This window comes from Orycteropus afer, unplaced genomic scaffold (genome assembly GCF_000298275.1).
Source record: "Orycteropus afer afer isolate SDZICR_OR568_19922 unplaced genomic scaffold, OryAfe1.0 scaffold00105, whole genome shotgun sequence".
In the NCBI taxonomy this organism is placed as follows: Eukaryota; Metazoa; Chordata; class Mammalia; order Tubulidentata; family Orycteropodidae; genus Orycteropus; species Orycteropus afer.
The window spans coordinates 7428798-7452096 of record NW_006921692.1 but is presented as its reverse complement, the minus strand read 5'-3'; the positions used below and the strand labels follow the sequence as shown (position 1 = coordinate 7452096).

General features: G+C 37.5%; 1 pseudogene; it reads right to left on the bottom strand.

The window, feature by feature from the left end:
- Positions 1-20028: 20028 nt before the first annotated feature.
- LOC103199153 lies at positions 20029-21775 on the bottom strand (annotated as a pseudogene).
- Between the last annotated feature and the right edge of the window lie 1524 nt (positions 21776-23299).

Genomic DNA, 23299 nt, shown 5'->3' with positions numbered 1-23299 from the left:
GCATTTTTTTCTATAAGTTTCAAATATTTCCAAATAAAAAGTTTATTTATTTATTCATTTTAAGATCTGCACTTGAACCAGTGGTCTGCCATTTTGCTTGCTTATCTTGGGACTATGCCATTTTACTTGTCAATCATGGGTTTGTCAGCCTTAGCAGCCAATAGGTGCATGAGTCAGAAAAACCTCCAGCTCTAGGGGGCCTGGAACAGAAGGCAGAATTGAAGCCCAAGATTCAAGGATGCAACTATGAAAATGTCTCTAATCAAGTGTGTCTCAAAAACGTTCTGTGATACATTAACAAGTACTCTGAAAAATGTAAGTACTTCATGTTTGTTGTTGTTAGGTGCTGTTGAGTGGGCTCAGACTCACAGCAACCCCATGTACAGCAGAACAAAACAATGCCTGTCCTGCACCATCCTCACAATCCTTGCTATACTTGATTTCATGTTTAAACATATTTTAAAATGTTAAGTTAAAAAAATGCAAGATTCTTTACTGCAGGATTTTTCAGAGTTTTTCTCCTATTGATGGAAATTGCGATCCTCCAAAAAAGGTTTTAGCTTGAAGCTTACCAAATAGATTTGAGCATTGGACTCTTGGCAATTGCTATTACCCTTTTTCCTTTAGTCTAGTCTCCACACTTGCAGAGCAGGGATCCAGGTATGGGGAGGGACATAGGTGCCAACCCCAAGAGGTGGGAAAGTGGGGAAAAGAAAAGCTGGGTGACCAGACTGACCCAGCAGCAGTGGCAGGCATCCAGATAAGGGGAGGGACACAGACCTCACCCCCAAGAGGCAGGAAAGTGGGGGAAAGAAAAGCCTGACAATGAGACTGACCCAGGAGCAGTGTCAGGGATCCAGGTAAGGGGAGGGTGGAAAGGTTTTGAACAGCTAAAGGAGACAAACTTGTCTGTAAGTTTGCCCTACTCTAGTGTGTTGCTGTGAGGCTTGAGGCTGTGCCACTGACATTTCAAACACCAGCGGAGTTGCACATGGTGCACAGGTTTCAACACATCTTACAGAGTGTGACAGACTAGGAATAAGCCATCCACTTCTCGAAGAACTGGCTAGGGGAAACATTATGAATAACAGAGAAACACTGTCTGATACAGTACTGGACAACTTTATGAATAGCCAGGAAACATTGTCCAATACAGTGCAGGAAGATGAGCTCCTTAGGTTGGAAGGCACACAAAATGCAATTGAGAAAGAGCTGCATCATCAGTGTAGAACCAACCTTACTGATATGGATAAAGTAAAGCTTTTGAGATCTCCATTTGCTGATGTAGCGTGACTCAAATTGAGGAGAAACAGCTACAAACATCTATTTATTAAACTGGAAAATGGAACGTATGAAGTATGAATTTAGGAAAATTGGAGGTTGTCAAAAATGAAATAGAACACATAAAGATTGATATCCTAGGTATTAGTGAGCTGAAATGGACCAGTTTTGGCCATTTTGAATCAGACAACCATATGAGCTACTATGCTGGGAATGACAATTTGAAGAGGAATGGCATGGCATTTATCATCACAAAGGACGTTTCAAGATCTGTCCTGAAATACAATGCTGTCAGTGATAGGATAATTTCCATACACTACAAGGAAGACCAGGAGCTCTGGTAGTATAGTGCCTAAGGCATTTGACTGCCAAATGGCTGGCAGTTCAAACCCACCAGCCACTCCTCGGAAGAAAGACGGGGCAAACTACTTCCTTAGTGATACTACCTCGGAAACCCAAGGAGGGATCACTATGAGTTGGATCCAACTTGATGGTAGTGAGTACAAGGAGGACCATTTAATATGACTATTATTCAAATTTATGCACCAACCACCAAAGCAAAAGATGAGGAAATTGAAGATTTTTTTTTTATCAACTTCTTCAGTCTGAAATTGACCAAACATTGCAATCAAGATGTGTTAATTATCACTGGTGACTGGAATGCAAAAGTTGTAAACAAGAAAGAATCACAGGCAGTTGGAAATTTTGGCTTTGGTGACAGAAATAACGCTGGAGATTTCATGATAGATGTTTGCAAGACCAATGACTTATTCATTGCAAATACCTTTTTTCAACAACACAAATGGCAACTATACATGTGGGCTTCACCAGATGGAGTACACAGGAATCAGACTGACTACATCTGTGGCAAGAGGTGATGGAAAAGCTCAATATCTTAACCCAAAACAAGGCCAAGAGGTGATTGTGGAACAGACCAACAACTGCTCATATACAAGTTCAACTTGAAGTTGAAGACAATTAAAACAAGTCCACAAGAGCCAACATATGACCTTGAATATATCCCTCCTGAATTTAGAGCCATCTAAAGAATCGATGTGATGAATTGAACATCAGTGACTGAAAACCAGAATTGTGAGATGACATTAAGAACATCATTCATGAAGAAAGCAAGAGGTCATTAAAAAGATGAGAAAAGAAGAAATGACCAAAATGGATGTCAGAAGAGACTCTGAAACTTGTCGTTGAGTCAAGAGTGGCTAAAGCAATAGGAAGAAATGACAAGATAAAAGAGCTGAACAGAAGATTTCACAGAGTAGCTCAAGCAGACAGAGCCATTTACTATAATGAAATGTGCAAAGACTGGGAGTTAGAAAACCAAAAGGGAAGAACACACTCGACATTTCTCAAACTGAAAGAACTGAGGGAAAAATTTAAGCCTCAAGCTGCAATATTGAAAGATTCTATGGACAAAATATTGAATGATGCGGGAAGCATCAAAAGAAGATGAAAGGAACACACAGAGTCACTGTACCAAAAAAGAACTGGCCGATGTTCATCCATTTCAGGAGGTGGCATATGTTCAAGAACCAATGGTATTGAAGGAAGAAGTCGAAGTTGCATTGAAGGAATTGTCAAAAACAAGGCTGCAGGTATTGATGGAATACCCACAGAGATGTTTCAACAAACGGATGTCCCATTGGAGGCACTCACTTGGTTATGTCAAGAGATTTGGAAGATAGCTACCTGGCTGACTGGAAGAGATCTGCATTTGTCTCCATTCCAAAGAAAGATGATCCCATACAATGTGGAAATTATCAAACATTGTATATGAATGTTGCACGCAAGTAAAATCTTGCTGAAGATAATTAAAAAATGGTTGCAGCAATATATTGACAGAGAACTTCCAGGGAAGCAAACTGGATTCAGAAGAGGATGTGGAACAAGGGATATCATTGCTGATGTCACATGGATCTTGGCTCAAAGCAAAGGATACCAGAAAGATGTTTACTTGTGTTTTAATTGACTATGCAAAAACATTAGATTGTGTAGATCATAACAAATTATGGGTAACATTGAAAAGAATGGGAATTCCAGAACAGTTGATTGTACTCATGAGGAACCTGTACATAGACCAGGAGGCTGTCATTCAAACAGAACAAGGGAACACTGAATGGTTTAAAATCAAAAAGGGAGTGTGTCAGGGTTGTATCCTTTCATCATACTTATTCAATCTATATGTTGAGCAATTAATCCAAGAAGCTGGACTATATGAAGAAGAACATGGCATCAAGATTGGAGGAAGAATTATTAACAACCTGTGATATGCTGATGACACAACTTTACTTCCTGAAAGTGAGGATGACTTGAAGCACTTACTGATGAAGATTGAAGAATATAGTCTGCAGAATGGATTACATCTCAATATAAAGAAAACAAAAATCCTCACAACTGGACCTATACACAATGTAACAATAAATGGAGAAAAGAATGAAGTTGTCAAAGACTTCTCACAGCTTGGTTCTATAATTGATGCCAATGGAGTCAGGACATCAGATAATGTAAAGCACTGGCAAGTCAGCTGCAAAGCACCTCTTTCAAGTGCTGAAGAGCAAAGATGTTTTCTTGAGGACTAAGTCGTGCCTGACAAACCACGATATTTTCAATCACCTCATACGCATGTGAGAGCTAGACAATGAATAAGGAAGACCGAAGAAGGTTTGATGCTTTTGAGTTGTGGTGCTGGCGAAGAATGCTGAAAGTACCATGGACTGCTGAAAGAACTAACAGATCTGTCCTGGAGGAAGTGCAGCCAGAATGCTCCTTGGAAGAGAGAATGGCCAGACTTTGTCTTACCTACTTTGGTCATGTTATCAGAAGGGACCATTCCCTGGATAAGGATGTCATGCTTGGTAAGGTGGAGAGTCGATGAAAGAGGGGAAGGTCCTCAACGAGATGGAGTGACACAGTGACTGTGGCCACAGGCTCAAGTATAGCAAGGATCGTGGAGCTGGCATGGGATCTGGCTGTGTTTCATTCTGCTGTGCATGGGATCACTATGAGTTGGAGATGAGTCGATGGAACCTAACAACAACAACAAAGTCTCCACACTTCATACATAAAGGAATGGAGGCTCACAGATAATAAATTATTGTTTTGCTTAAAGCTATGTAGTATATAAATAAAAATCAACACTTCTGTTGTTAGGTGCCTTCAAATTGTGTCCAACTCATAGTTACCCTATGTACAACAGAATGAAACACCACCCAGTCCTGGGCCATCTTCACAATCCTTGCTATGCTTGAGCCAGTGATTGCAGTCCCTGTGTCAATCTGTCTTGTTGAGGGTCTTCCCTTTTTTTTTCTGACTTTCTACCTTACCACACATATCTGTCTCTGGGGAATGGCCACTTCTGAAACATGACAAAAGTAGGTGAGACAAAGTCCGGCCATTCTGGCTTCCAAGAAGCATTCCAGTTGCAAATCTTCAAGTAGTGATTTGCTAATTCTTCTGTCAGTCTGTGGTATTTTCAGTATTTTTCGCCAACATCACAATTAAAAGGCATCAACTCTTCCTCTACCTTCTTTACTCTTTCTCCAGCTTTCACATGCATATAAGGTAATTGAAAATACCATGGCTTGGTTCAGGCACACCCTAGTCTTCAAAGTGATATCTTTGCTCTTCAACACTTTAAAGATGCCTTTTGCAGCAGATTTTCCCAGTGCAATAAAATGTCTGATTACCTGACTGTGGCTTCCTTGGGTATTGACTGTGGATCCAAGTAAAGTGAAATCCCTGAGAACTTCAATCTTTTCTCCATTTATAATGATATTGCTTATTGTCCAGTTGTGAGGATTTTTGTTTTCTTTATGTTGAAGTGTAATCCATGGTGAAGATTGCAATCTTTGACCTTCATCAATAAGTAGTTCAAGTCATCTTCACTTTCAGCAAGCAAGGTTGCATCATCTGCATATCACAGGTTGTTCATTGTTCTTCCTCCAATCCTGATTTCTAGTTCTCCTTCATATAGCCCCTCTTCTTGGATTATTTGCTCACCATACAGATTGAATACATATGGTGAAAAGATACAACCCTGATGTACACTCTTCTTGATTTTAAACCATGTAGTATTCCCTTGTTCTGTTTGAATGACAGCCTCTTGGTCTCTGTACAAGTTCCTCATGAGCACAATTAGGTGTTTTAGAATTCCTATTCTTTGCAATGGTATCCATAATTTGTTATGATTCACAAAGTTGAATGCTTTTGCATAGTGAATAGAACACAGGTAAACATCTTCCTGGCATTCTTTGCTTTCAGACAAGATCCATCTGACATTAATAATAATATTCCTCCTTCCATATCTGAATCCATCTTGAATTTCTGGAAGTTCCTTGTGTATATACTGGTGGAGCCATTTTTGAGTTATCTTCAGCAAGATTTTACTTGCGTGAGACATTAATGATATTGTTTGATAATTTCCACATTCTGCTGGATCACCTTTCTTTTGGAATGGACACAAATATTGATATCTTCCACAAGTTTGCCAGATAACTGTCTTCCAAATTTCTTGGTATAAATGAGTTAGCACCTACAGTGTGGTATCTGTTTGTTAAAAAATCTCAATGAGTATTCTATCAATTCTTTACCAATTCCTACAATGCAGCTTGAAATTCTTCCTTCAATACCATTGGTCTTTGATTATGTGTTACCTCTGAAATGGCTCATTGTTGACCAAATCTTTTGGGTACAACTCTGTGTATTTCTTCCATCTTCTTTTGATGCTTCCTGTATCATTCAATATTTTGCCCACGGAATCCCTTCAATAGTGCAACTTGAGGCTTGAATTTTTTCTTCAGTTTTCTCAGCTTGAGAAATGCTAAGTATGCTTTTCCCTTTTGGTTTTCTAACATTTGGTTTGCAACTGCCATTATAATGCTTACCTTTGTCTTCTCTTGCTGCCCTTTGAAATCTTCTGTTCAGTTCTTTTATTTCAGCATTTCTTCCATTCCTTTAGCTACTATAAATTCGAGAGCAAGTTTCAGAGTCTTGTCTGACATTCATTTTGGACTTTTCTTCCTTTCCTGTCTTTTTAATGATCTTTTGTTTTCTTCCTATATGATGCTCTAGATATCATTCCCCCAACACATCTGGTCTTTGGTCACTGGTGTCCAAATGCATCAAATTTATTCTTCAGATATCTCTAAATTCAGGTGGGATATAATCAATATCATATTTTGGGCCTCATGGACTTGTTCTAATTTTCTTCAGCTTCAGCTTGAACTTGCATATGAGCAATTGATGGTCTGTTCCACAGTCAGCTTCTGGCCTTGTTTTGACTGTTGGTATTGAGCTTCTCCGTTATCTCTTTCCACAGATGTAGTCAATCTGATTCCTATGTATTTCATCTCACAAGATTCATATGGTTAGCAATCATTTATGTTATTGAAAAAAGATATTTGTAATGACTAAGTCATTGGTCTTACAAAATTCTATCATGAAATATCTGCCATCAAGGCCATATTTCCTGACTACCAACGATTCTTCTTTGTTTCCAACTTCCTCATTCCAGTCACCAATAATTATCAATACATCTTGATTGCATGTTCAGACTGCAGAAGTTAGTAAAACTCTTCCTTTTCTTCATGTTTGGCTTTAGTGGTTGGTGCATAAATTTGAATAACAGTAGTGTTAACTGGTCTTCCTTGTAAGCAAAACCAAAAAAAAAAAAATTCACTGCTGTTGAGTCATTTTGACTCATCGTGACCCCTCCTTGGGTTTCTGAGGCTGTATCACTATGGAAGTAGTTTGCCCAACTTTCCTTCTGAGGAGTGGCTGGTGGGTTTGAATCACCAGCCTTCTGGTTAACAGTCAAATGCCTTGGGCACTATGCCACCAGAGCTCCTTCCTTGTAAGCATATGGATATTATTCTATCACTGACAGCACTGTACTTCAGGATAGATCTTGAGATGTTCTTTTTGATGATGAATGCAATGTCATTTATCTTCAAGTTGTCATTATTATGTGGTAATGCTTTTACATTTTTTTTTCATCATCTCAGCTGTACAAAGTAGAAGTTACTATCTCTATTTAATAGATACAGCTCAAAGAGGATATGCAACTTACCCAAAGTCATATATCCACTAAGTCAGAAGCCTGACTGGAATCTAGAATGCTTGACTCTGAAGCTATGAGTTTGACCTCTACACTAGGGGGCCAGACCAATTCAAGACTAAAACCCAGAGTTTTCACTCCCAATCTAGACTTCTCACTACTGGGAATCACTGAATAAACTGACCTAATTTATTTTCTATTTAATTATTAACAGTCAGTTAAAGTGTTCAACAACCTGCTAATTGTTATTTTCTTTCTATGTACTTGTTATGGATTGAATTGTTTTCCCAAAAAAGATGTATTAAAGTTCTAATTCCAGGTACTTGGTAATTTAAACTTGTTTGGAAATAGGCTCTTCGAAGATGTTGTCAGTTAACATGAAGTATTACTGGAGTAGGGTGGATTCTAATCCAATGTAAGTGATATCCTTGTAAGAGGTGACAAAACTCAGAGATTCACAGGAGGACAGCCATATGACAACAGAGGCAGAGATGGAAGTATGTTGTAGCTGTAACATACATTTGCAACATACAAATGCCTGAGGCTACCAGAAGCTAGAAGAGACAAGAAAAGATCATCCCTTAGAGACTTTGCAGAAAGCAAAGCCCCACCAACACCCTGTATTTGGACTTCTAGCCTCCAGAACCACGAGAAAATAAATTTCTGTTATAAGACATCCATTTGTGACGCTTTGTTAAAACATCCTGTTCTTGCTGTTGTTGTGTGCCGTCGTGTCAAACCCAACTCATAGCAACCCCTTCTTGGGTTTCTGAGGCAGTATCACTACGGAAGTAGGGTTGCCCAACCTTCCTCCGAGGAGTGGCTGGTGGGTTTGAACCACCAGCTGTCTGGTTAGCAGGCAAGTGTCTTAGCCACTATGCTATCCTAGGAAACTAATATTGCACTCTTCGTTTTCATATTTTAAATGAAAAGTAAATTACTTGTGTTTCCCAATATATACACATATGACAACTATCTTAAATATGCCAAAACCAAAAAACCCACTGCTGTTATGTCACTTTGGATTCATACTGACCCTATAGGACAGATTAGAACTGCCCTACAGGGTTTCCAAGGCTGTACATCTTTACAGAAGCAGACTGCTTCATCTTTCTCCCACAGAATGGCTGGTAGGCTGAAACCACTAACCTTTTAGTTAGTAGCTGAAAGCTTTAACTACTGTGCCTCCTCCAGAGTTCCTGTATCTTAAATATGCTGTTTACCATAAATACTTTTAATTACTGCATTGGTGGTGTGTTGTTTCAAATTTCTCATATATATTATTACCTTCCCAATTATAGAGACTTCAAAATATTGTTAAATAGCATTTCATAGCACTTTATATCGCCAAGTATTTTGCAATCAGTTATCTTAGTTGTTCCCCTCAGCATCCTCCCAATATAGGAGAGTAGTTTGCTAAATCCTCTGAATAAATCTTAGAGGAAAATGATTGTGAAATGCCAGGCGTAAGTCTAGTAGAACTTGATCAAGTGTCACAAATAGCAATTTCTGTCCAGGGCCAAGCCCAATGAACATGGCCAGTGAACTCACCATTAGCTCAAAAATGTTGATATACTTAGGGAAGAAAGCTGCTGAATCAGATCCAAGTGCAGAGAAAAATTGTGACTAAAAGCATTTTTACTACTGATTAGTTTCTGAATTTAGTTACATGTCAACCTAACTTTCTTTGCACTTGTAATTTTCAAGTATCCTCACTATAGGCCAGTCTTCTAATTCCTTCTTTAATCAAAGTTCTAAGCAGCTCCTTACTTTGATACATATGGCTGTAACATACTAGAGGAAGAACAAGGATCTATTGCTTTATAATGAAAAATTATGGTACAGACAGCAGTGCTTGTCTTAGCAACCACTGACGTAGAAATTGACAACCTTCAGGCTACAGTCTCCTCTGCTCAACTTGGTTGGTAACTGCTCCAACAAAATGACACTTTGCCAGTGTGCAAAGCCACTAAACATTCACAGCTAATTGAGTGTCTACAAAAACAGCTTTGGCATCCTGGTTGCTGTTTGTTTTACATACTTAAGTTTATCAGTCAAAATCTAAGAGGAGTAAAAATCAATGGAAAAGCCACTTAAACTGGTGAATTTAGATATCAGTTGTCTATCCAATAACAAAATAAAATGTGGGCATACTCATAATGTCTAAATGATAAAACCTTGATGTCTTGATTAAAATGGCAATTGTGTCCACTAATTAGACCAACTCCCAAGAAAGCATCAGAAAAATGGGAATCATTTTTTAGTAGGAAGAATGCCTGTCTCTTCTTGCCTATTGAGCTTCTTTTTCATCTCTCCTGAGCCTTGTAGGTTCTCACTTCTGTGGCTTTGCCAAAACCTGAAGTTCTCCCATGTCCTGTTCTCCTTCTCCTCCCTTGCATCCTATTGACCTTCCTGTCTTCCTGGCAATTTTCTCCCCTTCCTTTTAAACTTTTCCCAGGCATTACCTCCTTTGTTCAAGTTCTCCCTGTCTTCCAACTCCCACCTCATAGTTTTCTCAGTATTCTTTTTTTGTTTTCATTTTTATACCATCATATGCATTTTATGAATTTGTAATAATATGTTTATAAATATGTCTCATTCAAAGAATCCTTGTGGTGCAGTGGTTAAACGGGTCTGAACCCGCAAACTGATCCAAGGGAGAAAGATATGGCAGTCTGCTTATGTAAATATCACAGCCTTAGAAACCCAATGGGACATTTCTACTCTGTCCTATAGGGTCACTATGAGTTGGAATGAACAGGATGGCCATGGGTTTAGTTTGGGTTTGAGATGTCTCATTTACTAGACAATGGACTCTTACAAAGTGAGGGCAAGCTATGTCCTAGTATTTTTGTTTTGTTTTGGTGTGGTTTTATCCAAGTATTTTATTGATCTGATTCATGACTGGTAGACAATCATTAAATGACTTGATCTGTTGAACTTTAACTATGTCTGTCTAGAGACTAACAGGTAACTAATAAAAAAAATATGTTAAGATATTTATATATAATTTTTATAACTTTTTTTTTGTAAAGTAATCTTAGGTCACTTTATAAAAATGAAATTTTTCAAAACAATTAATTGTATAGCCCAAAGGAAAGTAACAAATCACCAACAAGGCTGACATGTCATCCAGAGATAAGAAGGCTTATATACATTTATAGGCATAGGAACAGAATTTTACAGAAATGGTGTGTGGTAGTTAAGGTTTTGTGTCTTGGCTGGGCCTGGTTTTGAGTGGCTGGACAGCTGATGGTAGTTATTCCCCACCGTGAGATTGGTAATCACCTCCATGGTGGAATCCACTGGAGCAGCTGAGTAGGTGCTTTAGGGATGTGGGCTGCTTCCAGTGTATAAGAAGCAACTTGGAAGAAGGTCTCTACCTTCGGGCATACTTGAATCCTGCATGTAGCTGACTCATTATTCAGTTGTCTGCCATGTTGTCTGCCAATCTTGAGACTCATAATGGACTTGAATCAATGGCCTGTGTGCTTTGGTAATATTGGGACTGTGCCTTTTTACTTGTCCACCTTGGGTTTGTCAGCCTCAGCAGCCAGCAACTGCCTGAATTGAAGAAAGCCTCCAGCTTCAGTGGGCCAAGAGCAAAGGCAGCACGGAAGCCCAGGATCAAGGGGCCGTTACCCAGCCCCTAGTGCCTGGCACTTTGAACTCAGACTTATAGCCTCCAAAACTATAAAAGAATAAACCCTTGTTTGTTAAAGCCATCCTATTTGTGGTATTTTCTGTCAGAGTGGTACAAAGTAACTGAAACATGGTGATATCATTTTACACGGCTCTTATGCATCTAATTTTTTACTCAAGGATATGTAATAGATACTTTCTTGTGTTGATAAATATAAATCTGACTCTCATTCTAGTGGTGATATATGGATAATAGTGGTGATAATATGGATATAACATACATTAACATATTAGTGGACATTTAGGTTGTTTTCAATTTTTCATTGTTACAAAATTGCTATAGTAAATAGCTCTGTGTGTACTTCTTTTTCCACTTATACCTAAATATGACTTTTGTATATTTTACAATTATTAATGTGGCAGAGCATCTTTTCATGTTTATAGATCATCTGTATTTTCTCTTTTGTTATTTACTGTGACAGCCTGTTGTTCTAGTGTTCTGACAAAGGCTTATCCATGCTTTTACCAAAAGGGGAACTAATGATGGAACTTCAGATATGGAGTAAGGGGGGTGGTTAGGAAGATTTTTTTTATGAATGTGCCTTTAAGCCTATCAGATCATAGACTCTTATAGGTCCTTTCTAGGAACAGTAATAACACTGTGCCTGATGTACAATTCACAGAAATGTGAACAATACAATCATTCCTTCTTCCTGGGTTATATTTCCTAATACAATATCTTCTATTGTGAGATAAAGAGTTTCAAAAATCTGGATACTTGCTATATTAAACTGTTTGTCTTTACTTCAAAGTAATCCCTCATAATGTTCACTGAAAAGGATTTATGGCTAATTTTCTGACCTCAAACATTTTATTTATGACATAGATGTCATTATGTCCTCTGTTTTTTCCACAGTAATTTTACATATGTATATTTAAATAGAACTCAAATATTTAAAATTACAATTTAAAAGTTAGCTTATTTTCTAAAACTTTCTTATGGTCTGTATCGAACCAGAATATTTGACACAAGTTATTTTAAAAACCATGCCCTATCTTCTTATAATCTTTAAGATAAAATAAGACAGTTTCAAGCAGTGATCTAATTACACACCTGTATATCCATTTTGTGCTACAATTCACAGTGGCTTTGTTGATCTCAAAGATACTAAAAGTAATTTTATTTTCATGTTATAAACACCATTATTCTAAGCTATTGGAAGATTAGTAGGTGAGAGTCTGGGTAGAGTTGTTTCTAAGCATAAACGGAAAAGCAAACTTTCAGGATCAATTTTTGTCAGATATGTGAACACCTGTTCTATAGAATTCAGCTCCTGTTTTGACAGCTTATTGAATACTCTCTCAACTTTTCCTGCCTGGTAATGTCTCCCATTAATTAATACCCATTCTCTGTTCACAGTTTTGATATAACAGCAGTACAAGCAGTCCCTGGGTTATGAACATTCAACTTGCATACAACCCATAGTTACAAACCAGCCCCAGTAAAGCCTATAATATTAAAAATTCAAGGTACATACAATAGTTCATAATAAAAAATGGGAGCTAGATTGTGATGCATATGCAAACATTATTATCATTACTATATTATTATGTTAAAGATGTTTTAGTGTATTTTGAAGTGTTTCTTTAATGTTTTTTATGCATGGAAATGTATACTGTATACCGTATGATAAGACAAAATTTGACTAACTGATGTTAGATACAAACCACACCTACCTATCCAACTTATGTACAAATTAGACTTAAAAACAGATTTAGGAATGGAACTTGTTTATAATCTGGGGCTGCTTATAGTTGTTAACACAACACTCATAATTCTAATTGTCCAGGTCCGTTTTTCATATATATATACTTGTGTGTGTGTGTGTGTGTGTGTGTGTGTTGTTGCTGTTGTTATGTGCTGTCGAGTCAGACCTGACTCATAGAGACCCTTCCTTGGGTTTCCAAAGCAGTATCACTACGGAAGTAGATTGCTTCATCTTCCTTCCGAGGAGTGGCTGGTGGATTTGAACCAGCCTTCTGGTTAGCAGTCAAGTGCCCTAGGCACTATGCTACCAGAGCTCCCATATGTATGTATAAGCCTCAGATATTAAATGTTATCTGAATATAAAAGTAAGTTAGAAATTTTTTAACTAAAATTGTTTTGTAATAGATATGAATTCTGTGTTTTCATTTCACAATTTTTTTTCTATATGATGGTATCAACAAACTTTGCAAAACATACTCTAACTTTTTCTTTTTTTGTATAAATAAGGCTATAAAATTTCTTGTTGTTGTTGTTAAGTGCCGTCGAGTCGTTTCCGACTCATAGCGACCCCATGCACAGCAGAACGAAACATTGCCCGATCCCGCGCCAGCCCCACAATCCATGCTATACTCGAGCCCATCATCGCAGCCACTGTATCAATCCATCTCCCTGAAGGCCTCCCCCTCTTTCGTCGACCCTCCACCCTACCAAGCATGACATCCTTCTCCAGGGAATGGTCCCTTCTTACAACATGACAAAAATAGGTGAGACGAGGTCTGGCCATTCTTGCTTCCAAGGAGCATTCTGGCTGCACTTCCTCCAGGACAGATCTGTTAGTTCTTTTAGCAGTCCATGGTACTTTCAGCATTCTTCGCCAGCACCACAACTCAAAAGCATCAACTCTTCTTCGGTCTTCCCTATTCATTGTCCAGCTCTCACATGGATACCAGGTGATTGGAAATATCATGGCTTGTGTCAGGCGCACCTTAGTCCTCAAGGAGATATCCTTGCTCCTCAGCACTTGAAACAGTTCCTTCGCAGTTGACTTCCCCAATGCTACACGTCGTCTAATGTCCTGACTGCTGCTTCCGTTGGCATCGATTGTAGAACCAAGCAACGTGAATTCCTTGACAACCTCAATCTTCTCTCCATTGATTGTGATGCTGCTCATTGGTCCAGTTGTGAGGATTTTTGTTTTCTTTATGTTGAGATGTAATCCATACTGCAGACTGTATTCTTCAACCTTCATCAGTAGGTGCCTTAAGTCATCCTCACTTTCAGCAAGCAAAGTTGTATCGTCTGCATATCTCAGGTTGTTAATGATTCTTCCTCCAATCCTGATACCACGTTTTTCTTCATAGAGTCCAGCTTCTCGGATTAATATTATTTAGAAAATAATATTTTATTGCTTGTTGGAATTTGGAAGCATCTTATTGATACAACCATGTAAATAATCAACATCAAGATATGTCACATGTTCAAATGTATTTTTTCCCTAGGGTGCAAAGTAATTTTTTGATATTATCTTTTAACATCTTTAAAGTTTTCAAGACTTTGGTTCATGTTCTTCCAAACTATTAACACTAACAAGATCATTAAGATTCTCAACATTTATTGCAGTCATGTTTTACTGGAGGAATTGACAATTGTGAGTGGTACAGCTTCATATATTTTTAAAAAAGTTTATATACATATATTAATAGAAACTTGACAAAAAGATTTTTTAAAAATAGTTCTAACAAGCACACACAAAGTGTTTGACAATTTTGTGTATATTCTTCTAGCCTCTTTCCCTGTGCATACATTTTTTCATTACATGATTGTGACATAATATCATAAGAATTTCACATTTTATTTCATAGTTTCAAAACCATTATTTTAATGTCTGAATAAAATGCACTGGAGTATATAATGTAAACACTAAAATTTTAATCATTCACATATAATTAATCATTTGTTTGTTTCCTCTTTTAAAAAATACAAATAATACTCTGAAGAACACCATAAGGTCTATACCCTGTCACCAATTTTAAAATTGTTGCTTTAAATCAAGTTACCAAATGTGATATTAGGTCAAAAGATATAAGGAGGTGGGACATATGTGTGTAAAACAAACAACAAAAATACTAAACTCAATGCCATCGAGTCAATTGCAACTCATAGTGACCCCTCCTTAGGTTTCCAAGGCATTATCTCTACGGAAGTAGATTGTCCAGTCCTCCTTCTGAGGAGTGGCTGGTAGGTTTGAATCTCCAGCATTTTGGTTAGTAGTCAAATACCTTAGGCACTACACCACCAGAGCTCCTGTATATGTATGGATGTATGGATATATATACATACATATATCTATGTACATATATACACATACATATACACAACATAAATACACTTTAAGAATGAATGAATGATTTTGTGTATGAAGACTTAGTATATGTACGTGTGTTTATATAAAACCAAACTCATCGTTGTCAAGTCGGATCTGACTCATAGCGAACCCTCCTTGGGTTTCCAAGGCAATATCACTACTGATAGTAGATTGCCCAATCTTCCTCCCAAGGATTGTCTAGTGAGTTTGAACTGTCAGCTTTCTGGTTACCAGTCAAATGCCTTAGGTGCTATGCTACCAGAGCTCCCCATAACAGATTCCTGGTGGCTGCTAACCAAGTTTGGCAATTTGATCCCAGCAGCTTCTCCACCGGAGGAAAGAACTGGAGATCTGCTCCAGTAAAGATTACAGCCTAGGGCACCTAATGGGGCAGTTATACTCTGTTTTACAGGGTGGCTATGAATCTGAATTGACATGACAGCACACAACAACAAAAACAAACATATATTTTGTAAATATAAATATAAAATCAATTTGCACTTCGCCAGCCATGTATAAAAACATGAATTTTACAGAACAATTGCAAACATTAGTGGTTATAAGTTTTTTTTCATCTTGCTTACATGATTGTCAAGAAAAAAAAGGAGAGTAGCTCACTCTCCCTTTAATTTGAATTTATTTATCAGGAAGATCAATCTTGTTGCCATACATTTCTAGACTACAGTAAAGATTTAACTTAAATTTAATTGGTTACATATTTTGCCAATAAGAAAAGTTATGATAATTGAAATAATATAAAAATTATTTCTAAAGTATGATTGAAATTGCAATTAAAATTTTTGAAACCTGCAAGCTTTATTCCCAAGATAAATCAAAGACTATGTCTATGCACAAAGCAGTTTGGAAGTAATAAAAGGAAAATCAATTTTCAAAGCAATTGCTTAAAATTAATTTTTTTTTCCTGGTAATTTGGCCAACTTGAGTTGCTGTACTCCTAAAATCTATTTTAAAAAATATATATTAGGGTTGAGGAAACTTTCTTTTTTTCTTTCATGAATTACTAACTAAGAGAAAAAAGTAAATGAAATTTTCATACAAAGAACCAAGTCATAAATGTTTTTTTAAGAGAACTATATAAAATCTTTGGTTTTATTGATTATAGATTATACATGGAAAAATATGAACTTTTCTGCAGAGATTTTTAACAGTTTTATAAATATAATCTTCAATATCATAGTTTAAAAAATAGGTGTAGGAGGAACAGAAGGGAGGAAATGGAATGAAACAAAAGAAGAAAAAAAAGAAAAAAAGAGAGAGAGAAATATGCAAGATGTACATAGGGATAGCCACAGAAAGAGACAAACACAAATAAACATAGAGCCGTAAACCAAGGAAAGAAGAGAAACAGAAATGTCGTTAAAGACTCTGCAATGGGATGGGGTGAGGTGTAGTCTACACCAAAGAAAGCAGCTTTGATAGCCCTGTGGACTGTGCTGGAACGTGGGCCCCTGGTGGTTAGCTTGTGTGATCACTGCTTTGAAATGCTGAGTCAAGGGTCAGAACATTGACAAACTGGTGAACATGACCACCACAAATATAAGATCATAAGTATGGCTCCATAACTGACCTTGAATGGAACATTGAGACAATTACCTAGATCATTAAGGAAATAGCTTTCTGTTTAAATATACAGTTGGCAGAAAGAGCAGCCATTCCATAATTGTATCAAAATTCAACTTGCATTTACCATTTAAGATTCAATGAAAACAATTTCTTAAGGACTATGATCGGCTCACCCAACACAGTTATATGCACAAGTAGCTCAGGGTCAAGAGTTGTTCCCGAATTTCATTTATATAAGGAGAAATTATTTTCCCATCAGCTTGAAGCAAACGTAAAGCACAGGACTATTTGTTCACTTTATTTGTGATTATTTTTTACATCAAATGTGCTTTTCTTCATTGCATTAATGCGGCTTGCCATTCTTGGAGGGGAACTGTAGGTGTTGCTGAAGCTACATAGCTGAAAAAGCTAAGCCAGGCCTCCAATTCTTTAGCTTATTACAGTTCTATTTTAGCCCTGTCCTCTTCTTCCCACTCAAATTCTGTACCCTAGCATGTGTTTGGATATGCTGCATCCTCCAGTTCTTCACACTAAATATACTCTTCAGAAACCACAAGCAAAACTTGCAGATGAGTCACTTTCTCGGGAAGACTAAGTTACATGGTGGACAGCTCGTAAATTGGAATATTTTCAGTTGGATAGGGGGAGTGGAGACAACAGTAGATGGTTCATTGTGTTCTGCATAAGGAGCCAAAGGGGCTGGGGGTGGGTGGTTTCAGAGTAAATTGAAGCAAATGCTCATATTACACTTTAAAGAAAAGTTGTTTAAAGAGACAATACTCTAAAGATAAAGCTCTAAAGCTTAGAATTTGTGTTCATCACTTGTTTTTTGGGTCACGCCCTTAAAAAAAAAATCCTTTGACCAGTGCTCACAGCATAATTTGTTTCCCGTCTTTTTGTTCTAAGAGTGAAAAGGTCAATGCCCTTTGACATGGCATGAGCTGTTCAGTGCACCAAGGGAAACATCACCAGCAGTGCTAGACTTAAAACAAGTTCAGGGCAACCAGAGTCAAATGCAGCAAGAGTTGCTCAAATCCCCAGGGAATACTGGCTTTGTTTACTAGCCAACTTACATCTTGTTGAATTGCTAAGTGCTGCTATCTTGAATGAGCATATATATCAGAGTCTCCAAACCCAGATGAGGTATTTCAAGGCATGATATAAGAACATCACTCTCCTAAAGTGTCCCCTACAGGAATCTAAATACAGAGTGGCTATTTTCTTAAATGGGAAAAGTTCCATCTCAGGTCCCCATAGTCCAATACATGCTAAATGATTCCACAAATGAACAAACACTGCTTTGATGAGACAGTAAATTTAGTGGGAGAAATAATCAACCAGAAATGCAGGAAAAAAATGGGGACTTTTTAAAATATATATATATATATATATATAAAAACAGTCTAATTAGGAAATGAATTACACATTCAATCTTGTACCCACAAAGATTTTCTTTTATTAATTTAACCCACAAAACATTAACCTGCTCAAAATAGTCTCAGAAACATTTTTATTTATATACTATGTGTATATTTCTAAGCATTTAATGAGTTATTTATTGTTACTTTACTGTTTTGATATAATGTTTTAACTCTATTTCACAGATTAATTGAGGAAGAAAGGTTAAGTGTTTTGCCAGTCACTCAGCAAATCTAAACCAGAGACATATTTCATTCCCTGAATTATTGACTTCTATTTTATGTTTTAAATCAGTGAATCATTTCCAGTAAATATACTGGAGGATATTCAAAACCCTAGGGGAAAATCGCACTGCGTAGAAGTCCCTCATTTGAAAACAGAAGAAAACTGGATAAAAGACATAGAAACTTATACTATCAAGGGTAATACTAAAGAGGTTAAAAAAAAAGCAGCCTGAGGAATGAAAAGCCCCAAATAAGTACTAAATGGTTTGATGCCAAAAACCATCTCTTTGCTCTCAAATCAAGTCAAGGAGTCAAGTCCTTGGGTTCTGGCTTCAGCTAAACAGTTCTTAACTTCTCTGAGTTTTCCTTCATCTGAAAAGTGGGTGAAGGAAAGTCATGAGGATCAAATGGGACTATGCACACAAAAGAGTATTTCATAGAATTTATAAATTGTAAAGTTCTGTACAAATTCCATTAGTGATTGTTATGACAGTGATATACTTGAAAGGGAGTGGCAGAAAAATAAATAAATAAAACAGATGTTATAACTAATGGTTCTTAAACTTTTGATATTATCAGTGCCGTTGAAAATCCAGTGAAATCATGGACCTTCCCTTCAGATAAATTACATTCAGAAATAGACCCAAAATTTTATTTATAGTTTCAGGGGATTCACAGACCATCCAAATCCTATGTGTTCACAGAAGTTATATCAGGGATATTTGCATAGGAAAAAGAGAAATGAAAGGTTATCTGAAATGCAAGAAGTAATGGGAATCAAATTGTCAAAAGAGCACGTTAATGAACCCAGCAAGTTTGTGCTAAAAAACTAAGAAGATAGTTTAGAGTGAGGTGAGATGGAGATGAGATGTGTATAAGACTAAGATTTTCTTCAAAGACAGAGTGTTTTAAATCAGTTTCAGAAAGGTTCAGTTTCAGAAAATATGTCACAAATATCTTCAAAATATGAACTTGGATTAAAAACCCTTAAAAGGCTTGTTTTTCTGGAAATACAAAGAAAAGAAAAAGCTCTTAATGTGTTCAACAATAATGTTCAATGATATGTTCAGTGAAACTTCCTCTTGCATCAAAGGTTTTATGTCCTCTCCCCAAAGTACTTGCTTTCAGAACCAACTTTTTCTATCTCACTCTGGCTGGGACAAACTAATTTCTCCACCTTCACCCCTCTTTCACTTACAATGTACAGATGCTAAAGACCTGGACTCTAAACAATGAACAGAATTGTCCTTTAAGCCAGTAACACAGAGACAGTGGTACCCAAAGTCTCAACTGCATTACCCCAGGCAGAGGCCACAGAGCTGGCATTGTTTCCACTGTCTTAGGAAGAAGGAGCCAAAAGTTGACCCTGAGCACAAATCAAAGCCCAAAATGGGAAGAGAACAAAGGCTGAGGCCCATAGTAAGTTGCAATGTAGGAGCAGGAAAAGGAAATTTTTGCAGCCATTCTATCTTTAGAAACAAGGGGAAAATGAGACCCTTTTGTATTACTTTGGTGTTACAAAGTTCTTTACTATTACTGAGCTCCAAGAGCATTTGCAAGCACAAAAGGGTTTAAACAAATCAGGCAAACTTTACTCTGGCTGGAGATTGGAGTAACATACAAGAAGAAAGATCAATGTAATAATTTGAAGGAAGATTTTGGGAGCATCAGTTCTTCACATGGCCACCAGCCCTATGGAGGATAACACAGTGAGAACAAGACAGCTACTCCAGAGTGGTATAACTAGGGAAACTTCAGGCCTTTTCCTAGGTCCCACAGAAAGTGCAGTATCCCAGTTGAGGTTGATACATGAGAGGAGCGACAAGGGCAAACTTAACATGTTGATTAGTGTTGGTTCCAGGGACAGAGACTTCACAAGTTCCAAATGAGACTCAGAGTTTCCAAGTATTAACAAGATGGACAAGCAAAAAAGAGAGACTCCTGAACTCAAGGAGTCATGGTGGCAAATGGACGTCACCATGTGAAGGGACCAACTGTAAACAGTGATGTGGGAGACAAAAGATAGTTTGAACCTGTGTTCTTATTGCAGACCTGCTCCATCTCTTCTATGGCTATGGCTCCCAAAGGAACAGTATTTCTTTTTTCTTTTTCTTTTTTCTAAATTGTGATTTGGGTGAAGGTTTACGGAGCAAATCCATTTTCCATACAATACTCTATACACATTTTGTTCATAACATTGATTGCAACCTCCATAATGTAACAGCTGTCTTCCCACTTCCTTCCTGTGGTTACCTTTTTCCTGTGTCCTTCTTTCTTATACATTCCGGCCCTCTGAGCTATCTCCCCCTGTAAATACTGTCCTTCTGATATCCCATGTTTGATTGTTGTAAGGAGTGTACCTTCCTGGTATAAATATTCATTTTATATGCCTGTCTATTGTTTGGCTCAAAGCCATGGGAGTGAATTCAATTCCAGGCCTGAAGAGTAACTAGGGGTCATAGTCTCAGGGGTTTCACCAGTGTCTATCAGACCAGTAAGCCTGATCTTTTTTATGATTTTGAGTTTTGTTTCACTTTTTTCTCCCACTTTATCCAAGCTCTCCTATCCTGATCCTTTCCAAGTGGTTGACAGCAGTAGCTGGGCACCATCTAGTTCTTCTGGTCTCAGGGTCATGTAGGCTGAGTTTCACATGGTCCACAAGTCCATTGCACTAATTGTTTTGTGCCTTTGATTTTCTTCATTCTTCTTTACTCTGGAGGAGGAGAGACCAATTTTACATCATAGATGGCTGCTTGCAAGTCTTTAAGACCTCAGTTGCTACTCATCAAATTAGGATGTAGAACAATGTTTTTATGTAGCATGTTATGATGTCACCCATGGCCATGGTCTTGAGCCTACAAGCCCAACAATTCACTTCCTCAGGGTGGCTGGCTGTGGCTAGGAAGTTATCATAACTTTGCCCCCATTAGCTTTATATGTATAGACGTTCCTACAACACATATACATATGTATATAGAAATACCTTCTGCTAAACTTACATATAACTCAAAACTAACTGCTGTAGAGTTTATTCCAACCCACAGTGACCCCTCCTTGGGTTTCCAAGGTGGTATCTCTACAGAAGTAGATTGCCCTCTCTTTCTTCAGAGGAGTGGCTGGTGAGTTTGAACTGCCAGCCTTCTGGTTAGCAGTCAAATGCCTTAGGCACTACACCACCATGGGTATATCCCATTTTGCTTAGACATATCTATCATTCAACCTGTCTACCTATGTATCCACCCATAGATTAAAGTTTGTTATTAATGATAATGTACTACTGTGTATGGAAAAGTGTTTATCTTTGTAGTCTGTACTGATTGTGCATCTCTCTGTGTCCTCCTTTTCTTAGTGATATAGAGCTGAGGACTAAGATAAGCATGGAAGCAATGACAGCCAACATGTCTCAGCAAGAGAACAGCCATATTGGATTCTCTACTGGATGGAAATCCAATATAAAATTTAAGATGGAGTAATCATAAAGCAGTTAGTTTTCTGTAACATGTAGCATTTGCATGTCCTTGTATGACCTTCTTACTCATGAAACAAGTCTCACTTTTATTATTAATAAATATTACAGGAAATATTACCTAGACATTTCAAAAAATCCTCTGGAAACATTAATAAACATTTTTCTAAACTTTAGCACTAAAAATTTTTACTTTGAACAGCATTCTTTAAAAAGGAAATTAAAAATATACATGGTTGCAATGTTTACATGGGATAGGAGTAGAGGAATACGTCTTTTAAGAGCTACCAATTTGCCTTTGGATTACAAAGTACCACAATAAGTATCATGAAAAACAAAAGCAAATATTGGCATTGAGTGAATTCTGACTCATGCCAAAACAACAATCTTCCTGTTTTCAGGTGTAATAATATAAGTATAAATGAATACTAACTTAGTGATACTTATGTGTATAAGTAGTGTAATATCTGGCAACAAGAAGACCATTGTTTTGGCAATTACCTTGCTTATCACATTCTCATTTGGAGTGATCTGGGAAAAAGAATGTGGTGTTCCAAAAATCTCCAATTTGCAACCCATGGTGTGGGGCAAGTGGGGTCATTTGTATTGTGCACAACAACTATGGTGCAAGATATGACTCCATTCTATGTAGTCAGTTTTTTATTCATTTATCTACTTATTCATTCATTCTCTTAATCCATAAATGCTTAGTGCCTCTTACGTCCAGGAGTCCCTGGGTGGTTCAATGGTTAAGTCCTGGGTTACTAACTGAAAGGGTGACTGATTTGTGCTTGGGGAGAAACATCTCACAAATCCACTTCCAAGAGGTCACAGGAAATAAAAATCTGATTGAGCACAGCTCTCTCTCAAACATATGGACTCATGAGTTGAAATTGACTCAATGTAACTTTTTAAAAATACTGTTCTAGGCACTGTACCAAGTTCTGGAATTATGGAGAGGAACCAGCCATGTTCTCTGCCCTCAAAGAACTTGAGGGTGTTAGGAAAGGGTGACAAACAAATCTTATGATAGTTTGAATGTTGTTATTGTTGTTACATGTCATAGAGTGAGCTCTGACTCATAGTGACCCTACGTACAACACAACAAAATGGTGATTGGTCATGCATCATCCTCACAATCCCTGCCATATCTGAGCCAATCGTTGTAGCCATTGTGTCAATCCATCTTGTTGAGGGTCTTCCCATTTGCACTGACACTCCACTTTACTGTGCATGATAACCTTCTCCAGGGAATAGCCCTTTCTAAAAGCATGACCAAGTAGGTGAGCTGAAGTCTGGCCATTCTTGCTTCCAAGGAGCATTTTGGCTGCACTTCTTCCAGGACATATTTATTCATTCTTCTGGCAGTCCATGGTACTTTCAGTGTTCTTTGTCAACACCACAACTCAAAAGCATCAACTATTCTTTGGTCTTCCTTATGCAGATATATTGGTTACCTGGTGCCACTCTGACAGGAATA